Source organism: Oncorhynchus mykiss, chromosome 22, assembly GCF_013265735.2.
Source record: "Oncorhynchus mykiss isolate Arlee chromosome 22, USDA_OmykA_1.1, whole genome shotgun sequence".
NCBI lineage: Eukaryota > Metazoa > Chordata > Actinopteri > Salmoniformes > Salmonidae > Oncorhynchus > Oncorhynchus mykiss.
Window position 1 is genome coordinate 24,248,748 of NC_048586.1, and position 13,968 is coordinate 24,262,715.

The following is a 13,968-nucleotide window of genomic DNA, read 5'->3' on the forward strand; positions in this document are numbered from 1 at the left end:
TTTTTTGAAAACTTATTTGTGGAAAAAAAAATAAAATAAAAAATAAAAATAAAAAAAATATATATATATATATATATATATATATATATATATATATATATATATATATATATATATATATATTTATTTTTTTCACCTTTATTTAACCAGGTAGGCTAGTTGAGAACAAGTTCTCATTTACAACTGTGACCTGGCCAAGATAAAGCAAAGCAGTGCGACACAAAGTTAGTTACACATGTAATAAACAAGTCAATAATACAATAGAAAAAGTCTATACACAGTGTGTGCAAATGGATAAGGGAGGTAAGGCAATAAATAGGCCATAAGGCAATAAATAGGCCATAGTGGCAAAATAATTACAATATAGCAATTAAACACAGGAGTGAAAGATGTGCAGAAGATGAATGCGCAAGTAGAGATACTGGGGTACAAAGGAGCAAAATAAATAAATAACAGTATGGGGATAAGGTAGTTGGATGGGCTATTTACAGATGGGCTATGTACAGGTGCAGTGATCTGTGAGCTGCTCTGACAGCTGGTGCGTAGAGTGTTGGAGGCTATTTTGTAAATTACATCGCCGAAGTCAAGGATCGGTAGGATAGTCCGTTTTATGAGGGTATGTTTGGCAGCATGAGTGAAGGATGCTTTGTTGCGAAATAGGAAGCCGATTCTAGATTTAATTTTGGATTGGAGATGCTTAATGTGAGTCTGGAAGGAGAGTTTACAGTATAACCAGACACCTAGGTATTTGTAGTTTGTCCACATATTCTAAGTCAGAACTGTCCAGAGTAGTGATGCTGGATGGGCAGGCAGGTGTGGTCAACGATTGGTTGAAGAGCATGCATTTCGTTTTATTTGCATTTAAGAACAGTTGGAGGCCACGGAAGGAGAGTTGAATAGCATTGAAGCTCGTCTGGAGGTTAGTTAATACAGTGTCCAAAGAAGGGCCAGAAGTATACAGAATGGTGTCGTCTGCGTAGAGGTGGAACAGAGAATCACCAGCAGCAAGGGCGACATCACTGATTTATACAGAGAAGAGAGTCGGCCCAATAATTGATCCCTGTGGCACCCCCATAGAGACTGCCAGAGGTCCGGACAACAGGCACTCCGATTTGACACACAACTCTGTCTGAGAAGTAGTTGGTGAACCAGGCGAGGCAGTCATTTGAGAAACCAAGGTTGTTGAGTCTGCCGATAAGAATATGGTGATTGACAGAGTCGAAAGTCTTGGCCAGGTCAATGAATACAGCTGAATAGTATTGTCTCGATTTGATGGCGGTTATGATATCGTTTAGGATCTTGAGCATGGCCGAGGTACACCCATGACCAGCTCGGAAACCAGATTGCATAGCAGAGAAGGTACGGTGGGATTTGAAATGGTCGGTGATCTGTTTGTTAACTTGGCTTTCAAAGACCTTAGAAAGGCTGGGTAGGATAGATATAGGTCTGTAGCAGTTTGGGTCTAGAGTGTCTCCCCCTTTGAAGAGGGGGATGACCGCGGCAGCTTTCCAATCTTTGGGGATCTCAGACGATACGAAAGAGAGGTTGAACAGGCTAGTAATAGGGGTTGCAACAATTTTAGCGGATCATTTTAGAAAGAGAGGGTCCAGATTGTCTAGCCCGGCTGATTTGGGTCCAGATTTTGCAGCTCTTTCAGAACATCAGCTATCTGGATTTGGGTGAAGGAGAAATGGGGGAGGCTTGGGCAAGTTGCTGTGGGGGGTGCAGGGCTGTTGACTGGGGTAGGGGTAGCAAGGTGGAAAGCATGGCCAGCCATAGAGAAATGCTTATTGAAATGTTCAAGTATTGTGGATTTATCGGTGGTGACAGTGTTTCCCAGCCACAGTGCAGTGGGCAGCTGGGAGGAGGTGCTCTTATTCTCCATGAACTTTACAGTGTCCCAGAACTTTCTGGAGTTTGTGCTACAGGATGCAAATGTCTGTTTGAGAAAGCTAGCCTTTGCTTTCCTAACTACCTGTGTATATTGGTTCCTAACTTCCCTGAAAAGTTGCATATCGCGGGGACTATTCGATACTAATGCAGAACGCCACAAGATGTTTTTGTGCTGATCAAGGGCAGTCAGGTCTGGAGTGAATCAAGGGCAGTCAGGTCTGGAGTGAATCAAGGGCAGTCAGGTCTGGAGTCAATCAAGGGCAGTCAGGTCTGGAGTGAATCAAGGGCAGTCAGGTCTGGAGTCAATCAAGGGCAGTCAGGTCTGGAGTCAATCAAGGGCAGTCAGGTCTGGAGTCAATCAAGGGCAGTCAGGTCTGGAGTCAATCTTCAAAATGTTTTGGAATGTGATGTTTTGGTTATTTTAGGCCAATTCAATACGCTGATTAAGGACCTTTTTACTAATGAATGTCTTTGTTTTATGACTGTGTTTTTCTTTCTGCTTGAATTTTGTATTTTTATTTTGGGGTGTGTATTTTCTGTCATTTATGTAATTCAGGGATAATCTGTAAAAGAGACCTTGGTCTCAGTATGACTCCCTGATAAAATAAAATAACCCAGCAGTCACAGTAGGCCAGACTCATCCTGGTCACTACCACGATCTTCTACTACATGGCCTAGTGGTCACTGTACCTCTTTTTTTGTTACTAGAATACTGCTTTAGGTCAGTTACTATTTTCCTCCTCGAGGACAACTGTTGATTTTGCAGCAGGAGTATTCACATACTACAAGCAGCACTAATGTTAATTGTTATGTAGTCCTGACCCCTCCTGTCTCAGCCTCCAGTATTTATGCTGCAGTAGTTTATGTGTCGGGGGGCTATGGTCAGTTTGTTATACCTGGAGTACTTCTCCTGTCCTATTCAGTGTCCTGTGTGAATTTAAGAGTGCTCTCTCTAATTCTCTCTTTCTCTCTTTCTCTCTCTCGGAGGACCTGAGCCCTAGGACCATGCCTCAGGACTACCTGACATGATGACTCCTTGCTGTCCCCAGTCCACCTGGCCGTGCTGCTGCTCCAGTTTCAACTGTTCTGCCTTATTATTATTCGACCATGCTGGTCATTTATGAACATTTGAACATCTTGGCCATGTTCTGTTATAATCTCCACCCGGCACAGCCAGAAGAGGTTTCTTCCTAGGTTTTGGCCTTTCTAGGGAGTTTTTCCTAGCCACCGTGCTTCTACACCTGCATTGCTTGCTGTTTGGGGTTTTAGGCTGGGTTTCTGTACAGCACTTTGAGATATCAGCTGATGTACGAAGGGCTATATAAATACATTTGATTTGATGTAGTTAAGAAGCCAATAATCACTAGAGCAGACTGTTTGCCAGGTTAAAGATTCTACACCCAGAAATATCCTGTTCCTCCGCCGACAGAACCCCTGATCAAACACGCTTCCCATCAACTCAGGCATCTGCTTCCCGCCAATATGAGACACATCTGGAAATGTATTCTCCAAATGGAGAATCACAAGACATTCCAAGGGTCCTACTCTGAATATCCTGTTAACATTACTGCCTCCAAACCTTTGCTTCCCTTTGCAGGTAGGTCAAATATAAAACCCCAGTGTGTGTGTGTGTGTGTGTGTGTGTGTGTGTGTGTGCATTTTCCCTCAACACATTAACCCCAAAAAAGTATAGCATTTCCATGGAGACCAAACAACAGGAAATCATAATGAAATATGATATCCCATTGCATTGTGGTCCATATGCCTGAGGCCTTGGCTTCTGGCACAGTAGGGTCAAACAGTCAAGACTAATGCACATGACCTTTCTCATGTACATAAGGGACTATAGCTCTCCTCATTACCACACCATATCTCAATTTGTGAGATAGAGAGCAGCCTTCTTCCCTATGCAGTCCCACATCTGTTTGGCTACAGAGGAACATAAATATAATGGTAATAGATGATTAAATCTCACAGGCAAACATCTTAACAAGGAGGCATTGGGGTAAAGCTGGGGGATTTCCGAATATACTAGAATATCGAGAGTGCAGCTGCTGTGATTCCTGGGAAAGAGTTGTACTGTAGGGGGAAAACATTGGTCAGGGAGATCAGATGGGAATGAGATACTAAACAGATGACATGCTATAGGACGTTCTATGGTCAGTTAATATGTCTAAGCATCTAATCCCTCTGTGCTGAATGACTACCGCCCTGTCGCCTTGACATCCTTAGTAATGAAATGCCTTGAGAAAATTGTGAAAAGTCATATTCTTAGCGTCACCGAGAAGCTCCTCAACCCATTTCAGTTTGCCTGTCAGTCCAGCAGAGGAGTTGATGATGCCATTCTTACTCTGCTCAACATGGTCTACAGAGGGTGCCAAATCCCATGTCAGGGTTTTGTTTGTTGACTTTTATTCTGCCTTCAACACAATCCAGCCTTACATTCTGGCACAGAGACTCATTCGGGACTTCTCCTAAGATGTGGGGCTGGTTTTGTGGCTGTTGGACTTTCTGAGCCAACGGTCACATCGGGTCAAAATAGGTCCCCACGTGTCAAACATGTTCAACACCAACACAGGCTCTCCTCAGGGATGTGTTTTGTCCCCACTCCTGCACATCCTGTACACTAACAGTTGTACTAGTTCCCATCCTGACAGACACCTCGTTAAGTTCGCTGATGACACTGCCTTGATCAGCCTGTTGCATGATGACGAGGAACACCATGGCCTGCTCCTTTTTTATTTTATTTTTTTATTTCACCTTTATTTAACCAGGTAGGCTAGTTGAGAACAAGTTATCATTTACAACTGCGACCTGGACAAGATAAAGCAAAGCAGTAAATTACTTTGACTTTGTAAATTACTTTGTAGAGTGTTGTGACGAATCACACTTGGTCCTCAATACCAATAAGATCAAAGAGATGTGCATAGACTTCAGGAAGCATACAACACCTACCTCTGCAACATCTATCAGAGGTCAGAACATAGAGATTGTAGAGGAATAAAAATATATGGGTGTCCTCTTGGACAATATGCTTCAGAGGAGTAAATGCACAGACCTGATCTAAAGAAAAGAGTCAACAGAGACTGTACTTTCTCAAAAAGCTGGGATCTTTTAATGTTAATTGTACTATACTGACTCTGTTTTACAAATCTTTCATTGAGAGTATTTTAACTTTTTGTATTGTTTGTTGGTTTGGCAATGCCACTGTCAGCCAGAGAAATATGGTGAGGATTATCACCACAGCAAGCAAGGTACTTGGAGTCAAACAGACAGGCCTGAATGAGATATTTAAGGTCAAGGCACTCTGCAAGGCTCACAAAATCATTTTAGACCCAAGCCACCCCCTGTATCCGGATATTCAACTACTCTCCTCTGGGCTCAGGTATAGGGAACCCCTCGGCATTTCAAGAACTTTGAACATTTCTCCAAATGCAGTCACAAAAACCCATCAAGCTCTATGATGAAACTGGCTCTCATGAGGACGCCACGTGAATGGAAGACCCAGAGTTACCTCTGCTGCAGAGGATAAGTTCGTTAGAGTTACCAGCCTCAGAAATTGCAGCCCAAATAAATAATTCACTGAGTTCAAGTAACAGAAACATCTCAACAGCAACTGTTAGAGGAGAATGCGTGAATGAGGCCTTTATGGTCGAATTGCTGAAAAGAAACCACTACCAAAGGACACCTAAAAGAAGAGGAGACTTGCTTGGGCCAAGAAACACGAGCAATGGACATTAGACTGGTGGAAATTTGTCCGTCGGTCTCAAATCCAAATTGGAGATTTTTGGGTCCAACCGCCATGTCTTTGTAAGACGCGGTGTGGGTGAACAGACGATCTCCGCATGTGTGTTTCCCACCGTAAATCATGAAGGAGGAGGTGTTATGGTGTGGGGGTGCTTTTCTGGTGACATTGTCTGTGATTTATTTAGAATTCAAGGGGTTATTAACCGTTATGGCTACCACAGCAGTCTGCAGCGATACACCATCCCATCTGGTTTGGGCTTAGTGGGACTGTCATTTGTTTTTCAACTGGACAATGACCCAACACACCTCCAGGCTGTGTAAGGGCTCTATGACCAAGAAGGAGAGTGATGGAGTGCTGCATTAGATGATGTGACTTCCACAATTTCCCGACCTCAACCAAATTGTGATGATTTGGGATGAGTCAAACCGCAGAGTGAAGGAAAAGCAGTCAACAAGTGCTCAGCATATGTGGGAACTCCTTCAAAATGGTTGGAAAAGTATTCCAGGTGAAGCTGGTTGAGAGAATGCCAAGAGTGTGCAAAAGTATCATCAAGGCTGTTGAATAATCTCAAATATAAAACATATTTGGATTTGTTTAACACTTTTTTTGTTTGCTACATGATTCCATGTATGTTATTTCATAGTTTTCATGTCTTCACTATTATTCTACAATGTAGAAAAGAGCAAAAAATAATAAAAAAACTTGAATGAGTAGGTGTTCTAAAACTTTTGACCAGTAGTGTATTTATATGATATCATCTACTTTGGCAAGGAATGAATAAATATGATTTTGATATGTATAACATGTATGCTATGTAAAAAGCTTAATAATATTCACCTGACTTACAATTCTAAAAGGGCACAGTAGCCACATTGACATTCACTGAATCTGAAAAAGTTCCATTGCTGAACTGAACACAGGGTAGTCTTGGATGCTGCCTGACCAAAAATATCCTGTGTTCTGTCCTTGTATCACTGGTATCAGAGGCTTGGCCAGAAGCAGCACAATACACAGAGGGCCTGAGCCATGTCACATGCTTTTCATCAGGCAAAATCTGATAAGAGACTAGGACAACAAGCCTCTTTATCTGGCCCAGAAAATCACTTTATGATATTCAATATCTTATTGTAGATCAGAACCTTCAGACCTCCTGACCATATCTGGCACGAACATTACTGATCAGGGGCAAACAGGACCACACTCAGTATCTGGATAATATGTGTGAAATGTTTGATAATAATATGATATGTGATATCAACAGATTGGTATTTTCTGGGTGACCTCAAGATTGACTGGCTTTCCTCAAGCTGCCTCAAGCTTCAAACTTACAGTGCCTGCAACCTGGTTCAGGTTATCAGTAAACCTACTAGGGTATTTACAAACAACACAGGAATGAAATCATCCACATGTGTGGATCACATCTTTACTAATGATGCAGAAATCTGCTCCAAAGCAGTATCCAAATCCATCGGATGCAGCTTTTGACGTGATCGATTATAATCTGCTGCTGGAAAAATGTGTTTTGGCTTTACTGTAGAAACAGAACAAAGGGTGTTCTTTAATGGAAGGCTCTCCAACATAATCCAGGCAGAGTCAGGCATTCCCCATGGCAGCTGTCTAGGCCTCTTACTTTTTTCAATCTTTCCTAATGACCTGCCACTGCCTCTAAGTAAAGCCTGGGTGTCTATGTGTGCTTATGACTCAACACTATACACGTCCACAGTACCACAGTAAATTAAATCACTGCAACACTTAACAAAGAGCTGCAGTCAGTTTCGGAATGGGTGGGAAGAAATAAGTCCGTTCTAAATATTTTTACAAAACTAAACATCGCATTTGGGACAAATCATTCACTAAACCCTAAACCTCAACTACATCTTGTAATGAATCATGTGGAAATTGATTAAGGTGAGGAGTCTAAACTGCTAATAGTAACCCTGGAGTGTAAACTGTCATGATCAAAATATATTGATGCAATGGTAGCTAAGATGGGGAAGGTTGTGTTCATAATAAAGCGCAGCTCTGTCTTCTTAACAACGCTATTAACAAGGCAGGTCCAACAGGCCTTAGTTTTGTTACACCTGGACTATTGTCCAGTCGTGTGGTCAGGTGCCACAAAGAGGGACTTAGGAAAAATACAATTGGCCCAGAATAGGGAAGAATGGCTGGCCCTTAAATGTATGCGGAGGGCTAACTTGTATTTGTGAGAAGTATTGACATGTTGAATGCACTGAGCAGTCTGTTTTAAACTACCAGCACACAGCTCAGACACCCACGCATACCCCACAAGACCTGCCACCAGAGGTCTCTTCACAAATCCAGAACAGACTATGGGAGGCGCACAGTACTATACTGAACAAAAATATAATTGCAACATGTAACGTGTTTGTTCCATGTTAAATTAACTGAAATAAAAGATCCCAGAAATGTTCCATATGCACAAAAAACGTATTTATCTCAAATTTTACAGAAATATTTGTTTACATTTCTTAGTGAGCATTTATCCTTCGCCAACATAATGCATCCACCTAACAGGTGTGGCATATCAAAAAGCTGATTAAACAGAATGATCCTTACACAGGAACACCTTGTGCTGGGGACAATAAAATACCACTTTAAAATGTGCAGTTTTGTCACACAACACAATGCCACAGATGTCTCAAGTTTTGAAGGAGCGTACGATTGGCATGCGGACTGCAGGAATGTCCACCAGAGCTGATGCCAGAACATTGAATGTTAATTTCTCTCCCATAAGCTGCCTCCAACGTTGTTTTAGAAAATATTGTGATACGTCCAACTGCCCTCACAACTGCAGACCACGTGTATGGCATCGTGTGGGCGAGCGGTTTGCTGATGTCAACGTTTTGAAAAGAGTGCCTCATGGTGGCAGTGGTGGTTATGGTATGGGCAGGCATAAGCTACAGAACACAATGAACACAATTGCATTTTAGAGAATGGCAATTTGAATGCACAGAGATACTAATTGTTGTGCCTTTCATCCGTCGCCATCACCTCATGTTTTCGCATGATAACGCACAGCCCCATGTCACAAGGTTCTGTACACAATTGCTGGAAGCTGAAAATGTCCAAGTTCTTCCATGGCCTGCATACTCACCAGACATGTCACACATGCTCATGTGTGGGATGCTTTGGATCGACATGTATGATGGTGTGTTCCAGTTCCAGACAGTATCCAGGAACTTTGCACAGCCATTTAAAAAGGAGTGGGAAAACATTCCATAGGCCATAATTAACAGCCTGATCAACTCTATGGCTGTTTCATTTGAGGACAAAAATGTTGACAGCTGTGCCATACAGGTGTGTATGGTAATTCCTGACTCATGGTGTATGAACTAATACACAAAACAAAGCTTGATTCAACAGTTGTTAATTCACGCTCATGATCGGTAATAGTTATTAATGAAAACACTAGACAGATATCCTAACTCTCCAAAATAATGTGTGTGTGTGTGTGTGTGTGTGTGTGTGTGTGTGTGTGTATATACACTGCTCAAAAAAATAAAGGGAACACTTAAACAACACAATGTAACTCCAAGTCAATCACACTTCTGTGAAATCAAACTGTCCACTTAGGAAGCAACACTGATTGACAATAAATTGTACATGCTGTTGTGCAAATGGAATAGACAACAGGTGGAAATTATAGGCAATTAGCAAGACACCCCCAATAAAGGAGTGGTTCTGCAGGTGGTGACCACAGACCGCTTCTCAGTTCCTATGCTTCCTGGCTGAGGTTTTGGTCACTGTTGAATGCTGGCGGTGCTTTCACTCTAGTGGTAGCATGAGACGGTGTCTACAACCCACACAAGTGGCTCAGGAAGTGCAGCTCATCCAGGATGGCACATCAATGCGAGCTGTGACAAGAAGGTTTGCTGTGTCTGTCAGCGTAGTGTCCAGAGCATGGAGGCGCTACCAGGAGACAGGCCAGTACATCAGGAGACGTGGAGGAGGCCGTAGGAGGGCCACAACCCAGCAGCAGGACCGCTACCTCCGCCTTTGTGCAAGGAGGAGCAGGAGGAGCACTGCCAGAGCCCTGCAAAATGACCTCCAGCAGGCCACAAATGTGCATGTGTCTGCTCAAACGGTCAGAAACAGACTCCATGAGGGTGGTATGAGGGCCCGACGTCCACAGTTTGGGGTTGTGCTTACAGCCCAACACCGTGCAGGACGTTTGGCATTTGCCAGACAACACCAAGATTGGCATATTCGCCACTGGCGCCCTGTGCTCTTCACAGATGAAAGCAGGTTCACACTGAGCATATGTGACAGACGTGGCAGAGTCTGGAGACGCCGTGGAGAACGTTCTGCTACCTGCAACATCCTCCAGCATGACCGGTTTGGCGGTAGGTCAGTCATGGTGTGGGGTGGCATTTCTTTGGGGGGGCCGCACAGCACTCCATGTGCTCGCCAGAGGTAGCCTGACTGCCATTAGGTACCGAGATGAGATCCTCAGACCCCTTGTGAGACCATATGCTGGTGCGGTTGGCCCTGGGTTCCTCCTAATGCAAGACAATGCTAGACCTCATGTGGCTGGAGTGTGTCAGCAGTTCCTGCAAGAGGAAGGCATTGATGCTATGGACTGGCCCGCCCGTTCCCCAGACCTGAATCCAATTGAGCACATCTGGGACATCATATCTCGCCTTATCCACCAACGCCACGTTGCACCACAGACTGTTCAGGAGTTGGCGGATGCTTTAGTCCAGGTCTGGGAGGAGATCCCTCAGGAGACCATCCGCCACCTCATCAGGAGCATGCCCAGGCGTTGTAGGGAGGTCATACAGGCACGTGGAGGCCACACACACTACTGAGCCTCATTTTGACTTGTTTTAAGGACATTACATCAAAGTTGGATCAGCCTGTAGTGTGGTTTTCCACGTTAATTTTGAGTGTGACTCCAAATCCATGGGTTGATAAATTTGATTTCCATTGATCATTTGTGTGTGATTTTGTTGTCAGCACATTCAACTACAGTGGGGCAAAAAAGTATTTAGTCAGCCACCAATTGTGCAAGTTCTACCACTTAAAAAGATGAGAGAGGCCTGTAATTTTTATCATAGTTACACTTCAACTATGACAGACAAAATGAGAAAAAAATTCAGAAAATCACATTGTAGGATTTTTTATGAATTTATTTGCAAATTATGGTGGAAAATAAGTATTTGGTCAATAACAAAAGTTTATCTCAATACTTGGTTATATACCCTTTGTTGGCAATGACAGAGGTCAAACGTTTTCTGTAAGTCTTCACAAGGTTTTCACACACTGTTGCTGGTATTTTTGCCCATTCCCCCATGCAGATCTCCTCTAGAGCAGTGATGTTTTGGGGCTGTTGCTGGGAAACACGGACTTTCAACTCCCTCCAAAGATTTTCTATGGGGTTGAGATCTGGAGACTGACTAGGCCACTCCAGGACCTTGAAATGCTTCTTACGAAGCCACTCCTTCGTTGCCCGGGTGGTGTGTTTGGGACCATTGTCATTTTGAAAGACCCAGCCACGTTTCATCTTCAATGCCCTTGCTGATGGAAGGAGGTTTTCACTCAAAATCTCACGATACATGGCCCCATTCATTCTTTCCTTTACACGGATCAGTCGTCCTGATCCCTTTGCAGAAAAACAGCCACAAAGCATGATGTTTCCTCCCCCATGCTTCACAGTTGGTATGGTGTTCTTTGGATGCAACTCAGCATTCTTGTCCTCCAAACATGACGAGTTGAGTTTTTACCAAAAGGTTATATTTTGGTTTCATCTGACCATATGACATTCTCCCAATCTTCTTCTGGATCATCCAAATGCTCTCTAGCAAACTTCAGACGGGCCTGGACATGTACTGGCTTAAGCAGGGGGACACGTCTGGCACCGCAGGATTTGAGTCCCTGACAGCGTAGTGTGTTACTGATGGTAGGCTTTGTTACTTTGGTCCCAGCTCTCTGCAGGTCATTCACTAGGTCCCCCCGTGTGGTTCTGGGATTTTTGCTCACCGTTCTTGTGATCATTTTGACCCCGTGGGGTGAGATCTTGCGTGGAGCCCCAGATCGAGGGAGATTATCAGTGGTCTTGTATGTCTTCCATTTCCTAATAATTGCTCCCACAGTTGATTTCTTCAAACCAAGCTGCTTACCTATTGCAGATTCAGTCTTCCCAGCCTGGTGCAGGTCTACAATTTTGTTTCTGGTGTCCTTTGACAGCTTTTTGGTCTTGCCCATAGTAGAGTTTGGAGTTTGACTGTTTGAGGTTGTGGACAGGTGTCTTTTATACTGATAACAAGTTCAAACAGGTGCCATTAACACAGGTAATGAGTGGAGGACAGAGGAGCCTCTTAAAGAAGAAGTTACAAGTCTGTGAGAGCCAGAAATCTTGCTTGTTTGTAAGTGACCAAATACTTATTTTCCACCAAAATTTGCATATAAATTCATTAAAAATCATACAATGTGATTTTTATGATTTTTTTTTCTCATTTTGTCTGTCATAGTTGAAGTGTACCTATGATGAAAATTACAGGCCTCTCTCATCTTTTTAAGTGGGAGAACTTGCACTATTGGTGGCTGACTAAATACTTTTTTGCCCCACTGTATTTGCTGAGCACTAGTTGACTGCTTTTCCTTCACTCTGTGGTCCAACTCATCCCAAACCATCTCAATTGGGTTGAGGTCGGGTGATTGTGGAGGCCAGGTCATCTGATGCAGCACTCCATCACTCTCCTTCTTGGTAAAATAGCTCTTACACAGCCTGGAGATGTTTTGGGTCATTGTCCTGTTGAAAAACAAATGATAGTCCCACTAAGCGCAAACCAGTCTGGATGGCGTATCGCTGCTGAATGCTGTGGTAGCCATGCTGGTTAAGTGTGCCTTGAATTCTAAATAAATCACAGACAGTGTCACCAGCAAAGCACCCCCACACCATCACACCTCCTCCTTCATGCTTCACGGTGAGAAACACACATGCGGAGATCATTCGTTCACCACCTCTGCGTCTCACAAAGACACGGCAGTTAGAACCAAAAATCTCACACTAGGACTCATCAGACCAAAGGACAGATTTCCACCGGTCTAATGTCCATTGCTCGTGTTTCTTTGCTCAAACAAGTCTCTTCTTATTATTGGTGTCCTTTAGTAGTGGTTTCTTTGCAGAAATTTGACCATGAAGGCCTGATTCACACAGTCTCCTCTGATCAGTTGATGTTGAGACGTGTCTGTTACTTGAACTCTGTGAAGCATTTAATTGGGCTGCAATTTCTGAGGCTGGTAAATCTAATGAACTTATCCTCTGCAGCAGAGGGTCTTCCTTTCCTGTGGCGGTTCTCATGAGAGTCAGTTTCATCATAGCGCTTGATGGTTTTTGCGACTGCACTTGAAGAAACTTTAATAGTTCTTGGCATTTTCCGCATTGACTGACCTTCATGTCTTAAAGTAATGATGGACTGTCTTTTCCCTTTCCTTATTTTAGCTGTTCTTGCCATAATACGGACTTGGTCTTTTACCAAATAGAGATATCTTCTGTATACCACCCGTACCTTGTCACAACACAACTGGGCTAATAAAAACAACTCTGAAAAAAATTAATAACAATGTGCACATTTTATGGACATTTTAAAAAGTGTGTAATTATTACATTTTTATGAATTTGATATTCAAAATGTTTCTGTTAAGTGAATATCTCAGAAATAAATTAGTGAGTTGTCATCACTGTGTATTTTTTTTAAACATTAAATAAGAACTTAACAAAAAAATTGCCCTGCCTCAACTATGTTTTTCACCTACTGTACCCATTGACTGTAATGCCATTTGAAAAAAAGATTTACTTCCTGAAGACCACTACAGTGGACAATTTTTGTTTTCGTAACATGTTTTTTTTCTCACCCCAAACACTTTGACTTGTGTTACTTAAAAACAGAAGTGGGGGGTGGTCTCAGGAGGTTATCAAATCTGACTTATCTATGTGGCCTTCTATGGAAATTGTCTTTTTGGGCCTCATTTTGAGCAGTCGAAACCGTGCGTCTAGACTGGAACCTGCCCCTTGGTTCATGCAGGAACCAATGGCATACTCGAGGGGGGCGTTCCTGCAAATGGAATGCCTATATGCAGGAACGCCCGCAATTGCGGGCTGCAACTATTACCTAGAAATGCTCGAGTTGAGCTGACACGCCCACTGCCCGTAGAAAATCTGCATCCATAACCGTAAATGTACATGTGCACACAACTGTCCCCTCAAAACATATTTATTAGCCGAATGTGTGCTTGGAACTTGAACCTATGCGCAATCGGCCTACTGTACCCTCTTACAGGCTGACCACACTGCTCGCGTTGCG

At 43.1% G+C, this 13,968-nt stretch overlaps 1 protein-coding gene across 1 annotated transcript in view; it reads right to left on the reverse strand.

Annotated features, from left to right (window-relative positions):
• Nucleotides 1–13,968, reverse strand: part of LOC110501998 (collagen alpha-2(IV) chain) — a 106,295-nt gene that overhangs the window by 90,755 nt on the left and 1,572 nt on the right. The gene's annotated exons all lie outside the window — the stretch shown is intronic.